This window comes from Danio rerio, chromosome 6 (assembly GCF_052040795.2).
Source record: "Danio rerio strain M-AB ecotype USA chromosome 6, GRCz13ab, whole genome shotgun sequence".
Classification (NCBI taxonomy): domain Eukaryota; kingdom Metazoa; phylum Chordata; class Actinopteri; order Cypriniformes; family Danionidae; genus Danio; species Danio rerio.
Genome location: NC_141026.1, coordinates 59,230,001 through 59,249,076, shown reverse-complemented (window position 1 = coordinate 59,249,076; position 19,076 = coordinate 59,230,001). Strand labels below are relative to the sequence as shown.

Genomic DNA, 19,076 nt, shown 5'->3' with positions numbered 1-19,076 from the left:
TCGCACTAACCTTGAGATTTTTTTGAACTTTATAATTATCATTTGGTACAAAAGCAGGATCGAAGAAAGGTCTACTCCTTTAAGAGCAAAGATGGGCAGAGGATCGACATTTTTTCCAATAAATATGTAAGAAAATGTTTGAGATGGTTAAAGAGCCCCTATTATGGGTTTTTGAAAATGACCTTTGGTAGCCAGGGCCGGTCTTAACTGCTTGACTACCCCCCTGCGTTGTGTTGTGTTGTGTTGTGTTGTAAAAACTGAAGTCTGTCAGCGGGTTCAGCTGTCTTATTTATTCAAGTGCTGCACAAGCAGAGAACATGCATGATTCTTTTCTTATAATTCCTCGTACGCCTGCTACTGCTCACTCTGCTCAGTCCTCCGACAGACTCAAGCAAGCATAATGCAGTAAATACAACATTTTACCTAATGAGAAAAGATAACGATCATTATAAAAGAAAAGTTAATTAATCTAGTTAATGTTTTAACTCTCCAGAAAATAAAAAAAGCTCCACTTTATTGATAAGAATTGCCAGTATTTTATCTAACACATAAAACATCAAACACATGAAACAGAAAAAACAATACCTGCACAAACAGAGAACATGAAGTTATGATTATTCTCCTATAATTCCTCTTACGTCTGCTACTGCTAAACATTTAAACACAAAAGAAATCGAAAACCAGTAATCAAAGGTCACATTTCACAGGCAAAATGTCATGCTAATATTGTACACTGCACTTCTCCTAGTTAAAAACACAGATTGAGTTGGTGCAATAGCCTAGTGGTTAGCGCACTGACATGTGGTGCAATAGCACATCAGTGCGTCGCGAGTTCGAATCACGGCTCGACGACATTTCCCTACCCCCTGTCTCTCTCTTCCACTTTGCTTCCTGTCTTAAATCTGTCCTATCTAATAAAAAAGGCCAAAAATAAATCTTAAAAAAAAAAAAATACAGTTAGGCAGGTTAAAACCAACGCAATCTCCCGGCAATTCGTAACTTTTTGAATTAGTGGCTAATTCGTATGAATTTGTACGATCTAATTTGTACAATTTAGTACGATTTGCTCATCCCCCAATGACAGTTGGGTTAGGGGTGGGGTTAGGTGCCATGCCTACTGTGGCGAGGGGGCGTGGCCGAGAGCCGTGGGAACGGGGTGAGGCCACCGCGTAAGTGGATACACCTGTGGTGCGCACCTGCCTCGGATCCCACGGAAGGAGCTCTGGATCATAAAAGGAGGACCAATGGCAGAGGAAGCCGAGAGATGACCGGGCCCGGACATATTTTACTGTTGCTTTCAGTTTGACGGCAGTCTCCGCGAGGAGCTGCCGTCCGTTTGTTTTGGTTTAGACGGCAGTCTCCGTGAGGAGCTGCTGTCATTGTTATTAATAAATATTTTAAAGCTCCGTCGGTTCTCCAGATCGTTGTCCAGATGCCCTCGCCGCTGAGAGAGGGGGCGAGTGTTCGGGAGTTAACCCGAGTGGGGGAGAAATCCGTTCGTCTGCCCAGAGTGCCGGGGGCGGCCTGAGGCTGGCGAGGAAAGGATCTGCCTGCTGCCGTCTCCCAGCATGGGGAGGAGCAGGGGACGCGGGGCTCACCACCGGAAGGGAAAGTGCTGAAGGGAGCCATCCCACAGAACCTGGGGGAGTCGCCGCGATCCGCCATGATGCCAGTGCCTGCATCCGTCCACCGAAGCGGGAGCGGAGCAGGAGACCAGAAATGCCGCCAGCCAGCCAGGAGAACTGCCGCCGGACGCCAGAAGATGGACGGGTGGATAGATTCCTCCACAGGGCTCCCAGCACGTCGTCGCATCTCTCAGCTGGTGGAGGACCGAGTGGCAGCGTGTCTGGAGAACCGAACCCCAATTTTTTTTTTCTTTTTCCTCTCTCCCCTTTCTCGGTCTACTCTGTCTTTCCTCCTTTTTTCCATCTCCTTTTCTCTCGGCCCGTCTCATATAGGTCTCGCGGGTGCTGTGGCGCCAAACCCCCCCCCCGGAGTATGCACAGCCACGGGGTGCCCCCGGCCTGTGATGGGAGATGGGGGTATGTGGCGAGGGGGCGTGGCCGAGAGCCGTGGGAACGGGGTGAGGCCACCTCGTAAGTGGATACACCTGCGGTGCGCACCTGCCTCGGATCCCACGGAAGGAGCTCTGGACCATAAAAGGAGGACCAATGGCAGAGGAAGCCGAGAGATGACCGGGCCCGGACATATTTTACTGTTGCTTTCAGTTTGACGGCAGTCTCCGTGAGGAGCTGCCATCCGTTTGTTTTGGTTTAGACGGCAGTCTCCGTGAGGAGCTGCTGTCATTGTTATTAATAAATCATTTAAAAACTCCGTCGGTTCTCCGCCTCCTTCTTCCCGGCGGCCGAAGGGCGGTGAACTTTATTACACCTCCTTTTTAAAATCATACAATTTCGTACGACTGAACTCGTACGAATTAGCCACTAAACTTGCAAAACGTAAGATACTTACGTTTTCTTGTGAGATCAGGCTGGGTAAAACAGATTGAAACATGGTAAATTATACTCAAACACACTCATACAACTCATGTACAGTTGAAGTCAGAATTATCAGCCCCCCTTTGAATTAGTATTTTTATATTTTTTAATATTTCCTTAATGATGTTAAAGAGCAATGAAATTTTCACAGTGTATCACAGATTACTGAGATTAAAGCTTTCAGGAGGAGGACGGGTTGTTGATATTTCTTCTATTTGGATTAGAGGACAGGCAGTTTGGTGAGAACTAGAAATGGCTTTTCCGCTGACAACCTTGAGATTTTTTTGGACTCATACAAAACAGACTTTTTGTTCCCCCCTACAGAAATATCAAAGCGTTGACTTCTGTCGCTGTATAACAGGCAGAAAAAACAAGCATTTATCTTGCGCTCCGCCGATCTTTTTGATTTTTCTGTGATCTTTCCCATTTGCATGAACAGAATGAAACGCGACGACCTTAAATAACCTTCAAGAAGCTGCAGACGGAAGTTTGTTGTCAGACGAGTGACTAGTCATGCGATCCCGGCAAAGGAATAATGGCACATTTGAAGAGGTGCATCTCTTTGAATATTACACTGCTTTTGAAATGTGCGGCCTCGCATATTAGTGTCTGCATCATGCTGAGAGGAACACTTCCAGCAAATGCATTTCCTCTCAGTGTCCTTCTGCAGCTGTGCTTCAAGTACAACAGGACTTTAATCCGCACAAGCCGGTGCTTTTTAAATAGGGTACATGCAAATCTCATGAAAGGGTCCAACTCAAATGCAGAAGACAACAGTGAGCAATTATATTGAGCATGAAGACAATGAGCACCACTCAACAACACATCCATCACTTCATCAATCCATCCATCTGTTTATCCATCCATCCATATATCCATCCATCCATCCATCCATCCATCCATCCATTCATTCATCCATTCATCCATTTTCCATCCATCCATCCATCCATTCATTCATCCATCCATCCATTCATTTTCCATCCATCCATCCATCCATCCATCCATCTGTTTATTTATCCATCCATATATCCATCCATCCATCCATCTATCCATCCATCCATCCATCTATCCATCCATTCATGTATTTATCCTTCCATCCATACATCCATCTGTTTATCCATCCATCCATCCATCCATCCATCCATCCATCTGTTTATCCATCCATCCATCCATCCATTCATCTGTTTATCCTTTAATTTATCAATTCATTTTCCATCCATCCGTCCATCTATTTATTCATCCATCTGTTCATCCATCTATCCCTCTGCCCTTCCATCCGTTTATTCAACGATCTATCCATCCATCTATCCATCCATCCATCCATCCATCCATCCATCCATCCATCCATCCATCCATCCATCCATCCATCCATCCATCCATCCATTTATCTATCAATGCAACTGTTTATCCAACCATCCACCCATTCGTTAATCCATCCATCATCCCTCCGTCCATCCGTCCATCTGGCCAGTCATCCATCCATCCACACTTCTGTCTATCCAACTATCTATCTATCCATCCATCTTTTTAAAAATCCATCGATTTATCCATCCATCCGTCTGTTCATCCATCCATAAACCCATAGGTTTTTCCATCCATCTGTTTATCCATCCAGCCATCCGTCCACCCATCCATCCTACTGTCTATTCATTCATCCATTCATCTGTTAATTAATCCATCCATTCATCTGTTAATTCATCCATCTGTTTATTCATCCATCCTTTTATCCATCCATCTGTTTATTCATCCATCCATACTTTTATCTGTTTATCCATCCATCTGTTTAAGCATCCAGCCATCCATCCACCCATTCATCCATCTGTCTATTCATCCATCCATCGGTTTATCCATCCATCCATCCATCCATCCATCCATCCATCCATCCATTCATCCATCTATCTGTTTATCCATCAATCCATCTATCCATCTCTTAATCCATCCATCCATTTATGTGTTTATCAATCCATCCATGCATCTGTTTATCCATCCCTCCATCCGTCCATCCATCTGTCCATTCATTCATTCATTCATTCATTCATTCATTCATTCATTCATTCATTCATTCATTCATTCATTCATTCATTCATCTGTTTATTCATCCATCTATCTATTTATCCATTCATTCATTCAGATTTTAATTGATCCACCTGTTTAATCCATTCATCCATCCATCCAAAAATGTCTTCATTATTACAGTTTTCCCAGTACTTTGACGTTCAATGCTAATTAACGATAATTTATCCATAAAATATGTCCATCCATTCATCTATCCATCTGTAGACTTGGACAATCCTATTCCTAGTGAAAAACAATGCTGGCCGACACTGCTGTGTTGTTTTGGGAGTAAAGGCATCTGAATGCCAGTGCAGGGAGTTATTGATGCAGTCATTCATGAAAAGGTGAGACTGCTGTATATTTAAAGGCATTAATTGAGCATCTTTCTCCAGCATGTCTGATGGATGCTGGAGCCTGTGGCCACATCCAGAACTGGCCTGAATAATTCATCCACCGCCTTTCCACATTATTTGCTGATGGTCCCGCCGCTACACCAGTTCTCCACCTCCTACCTCCTTCACTTCAAGCTCGGCTAATTATTCAGTGTTTCTGAGTGTTTCAGGGTGGAGAAAAACAGCTCTCCGGATCAGTGACTATGAATGAGGGCTTTATTAAAATTAACATCAATTAGCATGTCTCTTCACTCGTATTGTTGAGTTATTATCATTTAAGAGTCATGTAAACTCAATCTCTCTTATTATTTTATGGGTTTTTGCATGTTTTAGGCTTGTCAATGTGCTTTAAAATTATTATAATAATCTTGGAAAAAAAGGATCAATTTAAAAGTAATTATTTCAACTTGTTACAAGTGTAATATATAAAAATAATTTAATAATAATAATAATAATAATAAAAATAATTATTATTAAAAATAATAATAATAATAATAATAATTATTATTATTATTATTATTATTATTATTATTATTATTATTATTATTATCATCATTAACTTATTTTATTGCTGAAAAGTGTAATAAATAATCTAAGAAGCGTTTTCCTTCCAGTGAGTGTAGAGTAAATGTTAGGCGTGCAAGTTAACTCAATATTAAATATTCTTCTTAATTTTATGATTCACTGATTAATTAAGTTGTGATTTTTTTTACTGCTAAAAATTAAATGAAAAGTGAACAACCAAAAAGTTTACTTTATCAGTATTAATGTCTAGTTTTCCTGCTAAATATGTAAAAAGTTTTGAAAATAAAAAGTAATAATAAACAATTTCAGATGAACTTTTATTTAGCAAAGTCAAAATCGACAATAATGTTTAAAATATATATATTTTTATTTTTAAATATCTACATATAATATTCTAAAAAAAATATGAACTGAAAACATGAAGATGCAAAATATGACCTGTTCTGTTGATAATAATAATAATAATAATAATAATAATAATAATAATAATAATAATAATAATAATAATTGTTTCTTGAGCATAATACCAAAATATTAGAGGGATTTCCGAAGGATCTATCCATCCATTTATTTATCTGTCCATCCAACCATCTATCCATCCATCCATCCATCCATCCATCCATCCATCTATCATCTATCCATAAATCCATTCATTCAGCCATCCATCCATTCGTTTATCTATCCATCTGTGCATCCATCTATCTATCTGCCCTTCTATTCGTCTATTCAACTATCCATCTATTGGTGTATCCATTCATCCATCCATCCATCCATTTAATACATCGAGCAATCCAACCATCTCTACGTCCAATTATCTATGGATGGATGGATATATCTATCTATTAATCCATCCATCCAGCGCATCTGTTCAGCAAATCTGTTTAATCCATTCATCCATCCGTCCCTCTGCCCGTCTGTCCGTCCGTCCGTCCGTCCGTCCATCCATCCAACCGTCCGTCCGTCTGTCCGTTCATCCATCCATCCATTGTTTATCCATTTAATCCATCCATCATCCAATAATCCATTTGTTTATCCATCTATCATTTTAATTCAGGCATGTCCAGACTCGGTCCTGGAGGGCCGGTGTCCTGCAAAGTTTAGTTCCAACCCCAATCAGACACACCCGGGCTAATCAAGCTCCTACTAGCCATTCTAGAAACATCCTTAAAGGTGTGTTGAAGCAAGTAGGATCTAAAATCTGCAGGACGCCGGCCCTCCAGGACCGAGTTTGGACACCCCCGGTTTAATTCATCCGTCCATCTATCTATCTATCCATCCATCCATCCATCCATCCATCCATCCATCCATCCATCCATCCATCCATCCATTCATTTAATTAATTCGTCCATTCATCTCTTTTATCCAGGAGTGTCCAAACTCGGTCCTGGAGAGCCAGTGTCCGGAAGAGTTTAGCTCCAACCCTAATCAAACAAACCTGAACCAGCCAATCAAGCTCTTTCTAGATATACTAGAAACTTTCTAGCAGGTGTGCTGAGGCAAGTTGGAGCTAAAGTTAGCAGGACACTGGCCCTCCAGGACCGAGTTTGGAGTCTTCTCGTTTAATCCATCCGTCCATCCATCCATCCATCCATCCATCCATCCATCCATCCATCCATTAGTTTTTACAGTACTTTGACATCCAATGATAATCTGTCTGTCTGTGTTGTTAAAATCTGTGTTGTGTTTACACTATTTAAACAATATATTTTCCAGAGAAATTACACTTCTGCCGTTGTTTTTTTTTTCTAGAGTTGACCTTTTTTTCCCCTCATCTTCTAACAGAAGTACTTTATAATTATTAAATGTGTTTTCTGTTCCATTTTTGTACAAACTGTCTGAAGACATTAATTACAAATATATCTGTGTGTGTATGTTTACTCATGCATCTGTTTTCTCCTGGCAGATCCACACAGGCAGATAAAGAGTTTCCACGGCCTGCGGGTTAAACGTTGCACTGACGTCTGAACACAGATCTAGTGGTGTACAGATTATTTTTATCTCCATCTGCATGATATGGTGAGCGATTGTGTGATCTCTATTGTTATTAATTCAGCAGCCGCATGTAAATCTTCCTGCGCTGACAGTCTGAGAGTTACGGCTGTAATACATCAGGACAGAGATGATTGAGCTGGCTTTGTGTGTGTGCGATATTACAGAGAGATGAGTTCAGAAAACTCACACCCTGCGGCTCCACGACTGGATCTGCTCAAATAGAAGGCAATCGCTTTCACAAATGACTTTGATCAGCTTAATCTGCATACAAATTCATCTTTTCATCATGACTGGAGAAACTGAAAATGGTCGGCTATTAAACTTGGTTATAGTAACTAGTAAAGAGAGTACACTCACCGGCCACTTTATTAGGTACACCTGTCCAAGTGCTCGTTTACGCAAATTTATAATCAGCCAATCACATGGCAGCAACTCAATGCATTTAGGCATGTATACATGATCAAGACGATCTTCTGCAGTTCAAACCCAGCATCAGAATGGGGAAGAAAGGGGATTTAAGTGATTGAACATGGTTGTTGGTGTCTGCTGCCACATTCGGATGGTCGGGTCAGAATTTGGCATCAACAACATGAAAGCATGGATCGTGCTTTGTATCAGCGGTTCAGGCTGGTGGTGGTTTTTTCTTGGCACACTTTGGGCCCATTAGCAACAATTGAGCATGGTGTCAAAGCCACAGCCTACCTGAGTATTGTTGCTGACCATGTCCATCCCTTATGACCACAGTGTCTCCATCTTCTGATGGCTACTTCCAGCAGGATAACACACCATGTCATAAAGTGTGAATCATCTCAGACTGGTTTCTTGAACATGACAATGAGTTCACTGTACTCAAATGGCCTCCACAGTAACCAGAGCTCAATCCAATAGAGCACCCTTGGGATGTGGTGGAATGCCAGATTGCAGTTCTGATTGCAGGCAAAAAGGGGGTCCAACCTGGAACTAGTAAGGTGTACCTAATAAAGTGGCCGGTGAATGTATAGTATAGTGTAGTATAGTAAAGTAAAAAGATAGAGTTAGAATGTGTGTGTGAGAGAGCTAGCGTGTGTGTGTGTGAGACTACTTTATCCCGCAGTGAAATACTTGCTTTTCTGTCCTTGCTCAATAGACGTTGTTTGATTGAACAGCTGAGCTTCTGCACATTGAAGAAGTCGATCTGCACTTCCAAACACTCTCAGTTCACATGGAGATCAAGTCCTGATTCAGAAGCCTTGAAACTCACAACACCAGACAATGTTTCCATTCAAAATCACTGATAAAAAGACGGATAATAGTTATGTGGAGATGAAAGACATCAAGGACTTTTGCATGTTTGGGGTTCGGACACATGGAGATTTAATAAACATCTCATAAATTTGTACTAGACAAGAATGGATACTGAAATAAAATATATGGACAAATACATATATTTTTTGGTATAATGTAACTAATAACTAGGGTCAGACAGAATCTGCGGTTATTTTTTGCTACTTCTGTGCAAAATTTTGTAAAAAAATCTGTGGATTTATGCGGAATGATTTTGGGAGCATCATAACTAAAACCTTAATATTTTAATTAAAAAGTAATACATTTTTAACTTTTATTTAATGTTTACTTAGTAAACAAAGTAAGTATCTCTATATATAGGGCGAGGCAGTGGCGCAGTAGGTAGTGCTGTCGCCTCACAGCAAGAAGGTCGCTGGTTTGAACCTCGGCTCAGTTGGCGTTTCTGTGTGGAGTTTGCATGTTCTCCCTGCCTTCGCGTGGGTTTCGTCCGGGTGTGTGTGTTGATGTTTCCCAGAGATGGGTTGCGGCTGGAAGGGCATCCGCTGCGTAAAAACTTGCTGGATAAGTTGGCAGTTCATTGCACTGTGGTGACCCCGGATTAATAAAAGGAACTAAGCCGACAAGAAAATGAATGAATGAATGAATATATATATATATTATACTGAAAGACAGAAAATATGACTTAACGAACTGTTTTGTAAATAAATCATATAAATATTTTCATATTAGTCAATAATATTACTGAAATGAATTAAAAAACTGAATAAATATAAACTTACACACATTTACACAAGTAAATAAACTGAATTAATGATGGGCTAAAAATCTGCGGAATTCTGCGTGCGCAGATTCTGTGTGGGCCTACTCATTTAACTTTTAATAACTAATTTTTTTTTTGTCTTTGCCTTAATTACAATATATCATTTTTTACTTGGAGGAACCTGGAGTACCACAGGAACACGGGGAGAACATGCAAACTCTACACAGAAATGCCAACTGACCCGGCCGGGACTTGAACTAGCAGCCTTCTTGCTGTGAGGTGATCATGCTACCCACTGTGCCACCTTGACGCAGTCTTTGAACTCTCAGCAGTGAAAATTAAACCACACTCAACTAAACTGAGCTGAGCTGAAGTGAACTTCAACTGAACTGACACTGTTTCAATTTACTATGATTTTCTATGTGAAGCTGCTTTGACACAATCTACATTGAAAAAGCGCGAAACAGTAAAGGTGACATGATGTTAAACATAAGTTGGGAAATATTTAAAAAAGAAAAAAATTAAAGGGGGGCGAATAATTCTGACGCCCCTCTTTAATTTTTTTATTTTTTTAAATATTTCCCAAATTATGTTTAACAGAGCAAGGAAATTTTCACAGTATGTCTGATAATAATTTTTATCTAACCACTGATCCACCGTGTCGCCCTCAAGATACTAATATTCAGCTTAATTTTCAATTTAAAGTCTTAAATAGGTTAACTAGGCTAGTTGGGGTAATTAGGCAAGTCAAAAGAAATATTTTAACAAAAGAGGGTAATAATATTGACCATAGCAGTTTTTACATAAAAATAATAATAATACTATTGGTAAAATAATTGTTTACTTTTTACTTTTTTTAATTCTATTTACTTTCTCTAGTAGAAAAATATATTAAGAGAAAAAAAAAATACTACTACTACTAATAATAATACTAATACATATTATTAATTAATTAATTCATTCATTCATTTTCTTTTCGGCTTAGTCCCTTTATAAATCAGGTATCGCCACAGCGGAATGAACTGCCAACTTATCCATATAAGTTATAATAATATATCTATTATAGTTATAATAAAAATTATTCTTATTTACACTATTACATTTAAAATATTTATAACACATACTGTGAAAACTGCACTCTTAAACGTCACTTGGGAAATATTTGAAAAATAACTACAATTTCACAAGAGGTGTAATAATAATAACTTGTATGTTACATATATGGCATACATTTTTAGAAGTGAAATTCAAACTTGTATGTTAAATATGCGAGTTGCATATGTTGCCATACAGTATATCAGATTGCAACATACAGTTGAAGTCGGAATTATTAGCCCTCCTGAATTATTCGCCCCCCTGTTTATTTTTCCCCCAATTTCTGTTTAACAGAGAGCAGATTTTTTTCCAGCACATTTCTAAACATAATATTTTTAATAACTCATCTCTAATAACTGATTTATTTTATCTTTACCATGATGACAGTAAATAATATTAGACTAGATATTTTTTAAAACACTTCTAAACAGCTTAAAGTGACATTTAAAGGCTTAACTAGGTTAATTAGGTTATATAGGCAGGTTAGGGTAATTAGGCTGTCACGGTCGATGAGGGAAAAAAAGGAGTGCAGACCCAATTGCAGAAAAATGAAGGAATATTTATTATAAACTACAAATAAAAATAAAAGGCAAAACAAAACTACCCCGAAGGGGAAAACATTAATAAAAAGGCAAAAACAAACTTGACAGGGCTGGCAGGACAAACCAGGACTGGAGACAACAAGACAGAGTAATATCGACGACGAACAGGCAAATGACTGAAAACATGAGGGGGATTATAAAGCAAAAAGTAAATTGACACACAGGTGAACATGACAAACTAATAATGAGTAAACAAGGAGGGTGGGACTAGACAATAGACGGGAGAGCGCATGACACAGAGAGACAATACAAGCCATGCGCTCACATAACGCAACACTGAAGCACACGACAAAAGCACGTGACCACAATGTAAACACCAAGCCACGTGCTTTGACAAGAGACGCAAGACACGAGCACACGATAGATAAACACCTTACCGTGCGCTCACACATAAGCAACGCGCATGCTTCATCTCAGCGCCAACCAAAACTAAAAACCAACTAGACGGAGGCCCCGAGAATAAAGCAGCGCGCTGCTGACAGAACAAACACAAACACTAGTACAAGAGCGCGCGCGTCTGAGGGACGCAGAGCGTGCGCGGCCACATCAAGTGGCAGCGCGCACACTCTGCGTACACCCACGACGACGCGCGCGCGCGCGCACACAGAAACAGAAACAGGACCAGACATGGAGTAGTCAGAGCTCTGCCACCAAAACAAGAATTTACAAGACCAAAGTGGCAGAACCCTGACATAGGCAAGTTATTGCATAACGATGGATTGTTCTGTAGACTATTTGAAAGAAAATATAGCTTAAAGGGGCTAATAATTTCGACCTTAAAATGTTTTTTAAAAAATTTAAAAACTGCTTTTATTCTAGCCGAAATAAAACAAATAAGACTTTCACCAGAAGAAAAAAAATTATCAGACATACTGTGAAAATTTCCTTGCCCTGTTAAACATCATTTGGGAAATATAAAAAAAAAAAAAAAAAAACATTTTGACTTCAAAATTCTGACTTCAACTGTAGTCTTCAACCTAAAACAGAATTTTGCTGAATATCTGACAGAAATCCCTGTATAAACTCCAACATTTCCTATTCAATTACCTCCTCTGAATGTCAACAATAGCCTCAACTGAACTCCTTTTAAAAAAAAAAGAAGTAAAAAAACTTCTCAGAAATGTCAATAACTAAAAGCCACCCGAGAACTCCACTGAGCCGCTCTGACTGAATTTACCCCTGACGGTTAAGCTTTAGTATACACTAAATGTGTGTGAAGATTATCGAGGAAGTAAATTTCTTTTAATCCCAAGGATTCATAGGAGATACTCTTTTGTGAAGTGTGCTTCACATACGGCAAAGAACTGTTTACGCCTTCCTCCAGAAAAAAAAAGAAAGAAAAGAAAAGCCACTGCTGCTCATTGATCTCTCTGTGTACTCTGCGAGATATATGGAGATGAAGCTGTAATTTGTATGCATGTACTGGGAATGAGTGTAAAAGGAATCAGTCATACATGCATCAGGCTTTGAAGTGTTGTCTATGGCATTCAACACAGCTGTTTCAGTCACAAGAACAGAGACGCTCAAGGTTTTTCAACAAGAACCTCTTCAACAATGCTGTCCTTGTAGAAACACTGCAGAGGAACTAGTTTGCCTTCATGAAAGACTGTTGACTTTGTCGTTTAGTCAATATGAAATGGTTTAACCATTAAGCGATAGGGATTAAAAGTCCACAGAGTGAACGTTTGTGTATATAAAACAGATAAAGACAAGAAAAAAAGTTGGTTTTTGGACTGTGTTAAAGGGATTTTTCACTTCAATATGAAAATTCTGTCATTATTTACTCTTTGTTATTCTTGTATAGAGAACTGTGCGGGACTACATTTTGAATCCCGGTCCTGCCAGGTTTTAGTCTGAATCCGATCTTCCCGCTTATATTCAGCATTTGTTGTCCCGCTGCCCGCAAGGGCAAGAACAAAACCAAAAACCACCCAGCTTTACAGAGTCCAGACAGCCTATAACAAGCTGTCTGTATAAACACAAACAAACACACACACACACACACACACACACACACACACACACACACACACACACACACACACACACACACACACACACACACACACACACAGACAGCATCACGCTCTCTCTCATTCACACACATACACACACACATAGACAGCACAAAGCTCTCTCTCTCATTCGCGCACACACACACACGTACGCACACAGACACACACACACACACACACACACACATAGGCCCCGTTTACATTAGTGCGTTTTAGTTTTAAAACGGCGTTGTAGAATGAAAACGATCCGCGTCCACACTCGTGTTTTACCCAGCGTTTCTGAACAGCTCTCCGTCCACACCAAAACGCTGAAAACGCACATCACGTGACCACACACACACTCTCGGGCAAGCGCTCCAGCATTTCTACCCAGATTAGAGCTCTGCTTGTCGGACTGCTCATCACGCATCTCCCGCTGGATCTAATCTCACTATATTTGCTAAACGTGATATTTCATTCATGTTGTTGTCTTTATCTAACGACATAGGCCAATTCCCTGACTTTGGTCATTGGAATCTCTTAAGTTACTTGTTCACGGGTAACATGTTTTGGTTAAGCGCAAAGATAAGTTAATGATTAATCCAGGTACATTGACTGATCGCTTGCCTTTATTTCCTACAATGTATACACTTATTGTATGTTATACTTTTATAATTATCGATTATTAAAACTGATATTCAGCAAAAGAGAGGGTGCGTTTTGTATTTTCACTGAAATTGAAAGGAGACAGTTGTTATCGGCTTCGTTTTGTTATAAATATCCACACAGTGAAGATGACGCTCATATATGCAGCACGACGCCTCAACATTTCTGCTGTCTGTTTAGTTGCTAATATTAAAAAGAAAATATTCAGTTCCTTAAATCATGTTTACATTTTATTGTTGAGAAAGTGAAACAACATAGCCAAGGTGATGTGAATGAAGTTATAAAGTACACTGTTCCCTTTGAAGATTTACGCGTGTCCTCGGTATGTTTTCCATATCAAACTGAGAAGGGGGAGACTGCAGCCTTGATCAAACTTGCGAAGTCTGAACTTACAAGAAGAGGAGGCAAGACTGAACTGTGTGTGGGCTACTTAATATTGAGGAAAAGCCCCAATCAGATAGGCGAACGTTTGCAGCCCCGCCTCCGTTTTCAGATGTCTCCGTCTTTCCCCATCCACACTGAGACGGAGCAGCAGCGTTTCAGAATGAAAACGGCCTCTCCAGCGTTTTCGAAACGCTCCGTTTTCGGCGCTCGAGAACTCCGGCGTAGTGTGGACGGATGGCGTAACCGTAGCAAAACTTATGCGTTTTCAAACTAAAACGCACTAGTGTAAACGGGGCCATAGACAGCAACAAACAAGCTAAACAAAGCATCATGCTCTCCCATTCACAAACATTTCAAAATCTCTGCAGCTACGGTAACTCTCTCTCTCTCTCTCTCTCTCTCTCTCTCTCTCTCTCTCTCTCTCTATATATATATATATATATATATACATACAGTTAAAATCAGAATTATTAGCCCCTCTTTGAATTTTTTTTCTTTTTTAAATATTTCCCAAATGATGTTTAACAGGGCAAGGAAACTTTCACTTTCACTTTTTTTACTTCTGGAGAAAGTTTTATTTGTTTTATTTCGGCTAGAATAAAAGCAGTTATCAATTTTTCAAACTCCATTTTAAATTATTAGCCTTTTTAAGCTATTTATTTTCAATAGTCTACAAAACAAACCATTATTATACAATAACTTGCCTAATTACCCTAACCTGCCTAGTTAACCTAATTAACCTAGTTAAGCCTTTAAATGTCACTTTATGCTGTTTAGAAGTGTCTTGTAAAATATCTAGTAAGATATTATTTACTGTCATCATGGCAAAGATAAAATAAATCAGTTATTAGAGATGAGTTATCTCACACATCCATTACAAATACCAGTAAATTCTGACATCATTAACCAGAAATGAGCTCTAAATGGCTGTGCTTGTATTTGTAAACATTTGACTACATCACAAACTCTGTGGATGGATTAGTATTGTGAACAACACCGATAAAAACATATAGAGAAACACTTTCGCATGTTGAGATGTACATAAAGTGTGTGTGTGCTTTCACGGGTACACGCAAAGCTTAAAGGTAAACAAACCACGGCTTATCATGAGCATCTTATCGATAATTATTTACACGGTTGGCATTAAGACGAACATATAAACGTTATCTGACTAACATCTAGCAGCTAAATATGTCTGGTAAAATATTCAAAGGCTTTTATTTTCATAAACCGCGGACGTGAATGCGTCTGACTGTTGTGATTGGCTAAAGCAGAAGTCTTACGTCAGCACGTTCTAGACGTGCACGCACACTTTCCGGCAATCTTCCTTCTGCGTTCACACAGCGCAGCATTCCAGCAAATTACCGGTAATCTTACAAATTCTCTTTCCGGAAAATAGCCAGAATGAACTTACCAGTATTTTCAAAAAGGGCCTGTTCACACACACACACCTTTCCGGAAAATTGCCGGTAGTTTTCCGGAAAGGTGTGTATGTGTGAAAGGGGCTAAAGAGAGCAGGCCCAGAAGATTGCAGTAGAGTCAGAGAGATGGGGAGGAGAGCAAAGGAAAAAAGCAGACCAGGAAAAGAGCCAGAGCAAAGTTTACCAGCTATTTTGTATCTTTCATGAACATGTGACAAAAGCCGAATACTGAGACATTCAAACTGACCAATCAACACCTGACTACATCGTAAAACGCCCACTCTCCAGGCCCTGATCTAATCTGTATACCCAATACAGGTGAATTAAATAAGGCCGTACTCACACTATGTACAGTTGCCTCAAACCGGGCCAAAGCACGCTTGTCCCCCCTCCCGTCTCCCCCGACGGCCCACACTCACACTACAATAGGGCCTGGGCGGGCTTACATCATCAGTGATGCAATGGTCACAAGCGCTCTCGCTCAGCACAGTGGGGATTTCTTCAGTTATATCGCTTTGGGATGCGGTGACACGCAGTCAGATATTCTGCCGAACAGATCCGCCACTTTTGCCGCTCATAAACAATCATAAAGCTCTCGTGCTGCAGGAATGAGGAGGTTTGCTGAAGGTGCAGCTGTCGTGCAGTGAGGGGTTTGCGTCTTTAATACAGTTTTTCTCGATTGCTTGGATGCAGCCGTCAACTGAAACTCCACATTTTTAAAACAGTTAACACACAGGCCTAAACAGCGGCACTCATGGTCAAAATGACACATTTTGCTTGCAAAAGGCACATATCGTGTCAAAACATTTAACATATGCAACAAAAGCTAGTTTTACCTTCAAACTACACAACTTGCAAACAAGTATATGAGCTCTTTCAATTAATCATTACACAATGGACAACAAAATACAAAATACAGAACTCAAAATGCACCACCATTGCTTGCCATTGTAGCTTATAGCCAATGGCATTTGTTGTCTCTATTTGGGCTGTCAAATTCGCCTTTTTGCAAAGAATTGGATCAAGAATAAGATGTGCTTTGATTGAATATATATTGAATTCATGACATTTGTCAAACTGTGACTGAAAACCGAAATACTGTATATATAAAAAAACAGACAAAAGTAATAAAATACTGTAAATATTAGAGAAAACACATGTAAACTAATATACAGTCAAATCTATTGGGAGTATAGGACATAGCCATACTGACCTCCTCCATCAATGCTGGCACAGAACAACACAGACCTTCCATCGTTTTTATAAGGTTTGCAGAATGATGGCTAATTGAAGATTTGTGTGAAGTAGTGTCAAACCGGTGCTTCAGTGATTTCACACTGATGTTGGTAGTTTTTAATAGTTAGGAAAAGATGGATTCTGTTTGGTTACTAAAACTAAAACAATGGAGTTTGGACTGCTTGAATGGCATCTGTGTTCACTGTTTGGAAAAATGGTGGGGAAAATGTGTCAACCCAATGAGAAAGGCTTTACACATTTGCAAGACCGGTCCTCTGCTCTGCTGGGATAGTGATAATGAAAATGAAGAGGAACCTAGTTTCTTTAACCAGGTCAAAGCAAACTAGAAAAACTGTAAACTACGGCAGTTTGCGTTCACTGAACAGTAAGAATGATTAATTAATCCATATGAAACAGTCCCTTAAAAGTCACGTCTCGCTTTCAGTTTCGGGCTTTGGCGCGTTTCGCACTCACACTACACTGCAAAAAATGCTTTTCTTGCTTAGAGTTTTTGTCTTATTTCTAGTCTAAATATCTAAAATTTCTTATATTAAGAAGCATTTTCTAGACAAGCAAAACAAATTGTCTTGTTTTGAGAAATAAAATGCCAATATAAAGTGAGTTTTTCCTTAAAACAAGCAAAATAATCTGCCAATGGGGTAAGCAAAATAATCTTGTTTTTTCTTTTGACGTAAGATTATTTTGGTTACCCCATTGGCAGATTATTTTGCTTGTTTTCTGTAAAAAACTCACTTGATATTGGCATATTATTTATCAAAACAAGACAGTATGTTTTGCTTGTCTAGAAAATTCTTCTTGATTTAGGAATTGTTAGATATTTGGACTAGAAACAAGACAAAAAATCTAAGTAAGAAAAGCATTTTTTGCAGTGTACAAGCGTACCATGCCAAATCCCAAGTGAACCACGCTCAGGCACACCTCTTCCAACCAGGCCAGGGCCGGTCAAGTGAACCGTGCCTGAGCCCGATTCAGCGCACTCACACTTCTCAAACGATCCGGGAAACGGACCTGGTCACGGTTCGGATAGCATAGTGTGAGTAGGCCCTAAGCTAAATTGTGCGTAGGGTTTGCGAGTGTGTGCAAGAGTGTGTGGGTGTTTCCCAGGGATGGGTTGAAGCTGGAAGCTGCAAAAAACAAATGCTGGAAAAGTTGGCGGTTCATTCCACCGTGGCGACCCCAGATTAATAAAGGGACTAGGCTGATAAGAAAATGAATGAATGAATGTGCAAACACACATTCAGAATACCTGGAAACAATCCCAACATGGTGCTTATCTATAGTTACTAATTCCCTCTAATCACATGTGATGAAACGGTTAATATAAAGTGACATTTACTAAATGAACAGCATACATGCAGCTCATCCACACACACACACGCTCATGATGATGGCAAGAAATTGGTTTAAGGCAAATTCAGGAGAGCGTTTCACTCCTTTATAGCTTTTAATACTTCATAGCGGGACTCATATTTTTGGAAGAAAATTAATTCTGCTGACTGATTTGCTTTTGTAATAACCTAATAGTTGGCCACTGGCCTGTGCGTTCATCTGGAACAGATAGAGAGGCGCGTGTATCGATTGAGTGGCGTGCGTAGCAGCTGATTTAATACAAAGATTTAATTTTGTTGCGCTCTCCAATTTTCCAGCAGACTCTGATAATAAGACTGAAGGAGAGGGATTGTGGAATTCCCAATGAATGCAATTTAATTTGATTCATGCCGTACATGAGGGCATTTACAACCCGCGTGGATACAGTTTGAATGACAAGCACCAGAAAGGGGTATAGTGCGTGTTGAGGAGAAAATATGAAAAAAAATCCAAATATACCCTGAGAAATACATAATGAGGCAGCAATTTAAAGCTACAATGGCTCATTCAAATGTGACCTGTCCACCACAATTTATAAATACAAAGCTGCTGATTGGTTCTTGTCAATTGCTTGGAAGTTTGCTGTGAAATTCTGGTGTTAATAATCAAATGCCAAACTTTTTAAATGTGTCACATGACCTTATTGTGTTGTTTGTTCAATTCAACAGGTTGTCTAGTCATTGTACTCTCACCGGCCACTTTATTAGGTACACCTTACTAGTACCGGGTTGGACCGTCTTTTGCCTTCAGAACTGCTTTAATCCTTCGTGGCATAGATTCATC

At 39.6% G+C, this 19,076-nt stretch overlaps 1 long non-coding RNA gene across 1 annotated transcript in view; it reads right to left on the bottom strand.

Moving 5' to 3' along the window:
• LOC147836539 (uncharacterized) overlaps window positions 1-19,076 on the bottom strand; it is a 75,194-nt gene that overhangs the window by 11,532 nt on the left and 44,586 nt on the right. The window lies entirely within an intron of this gene.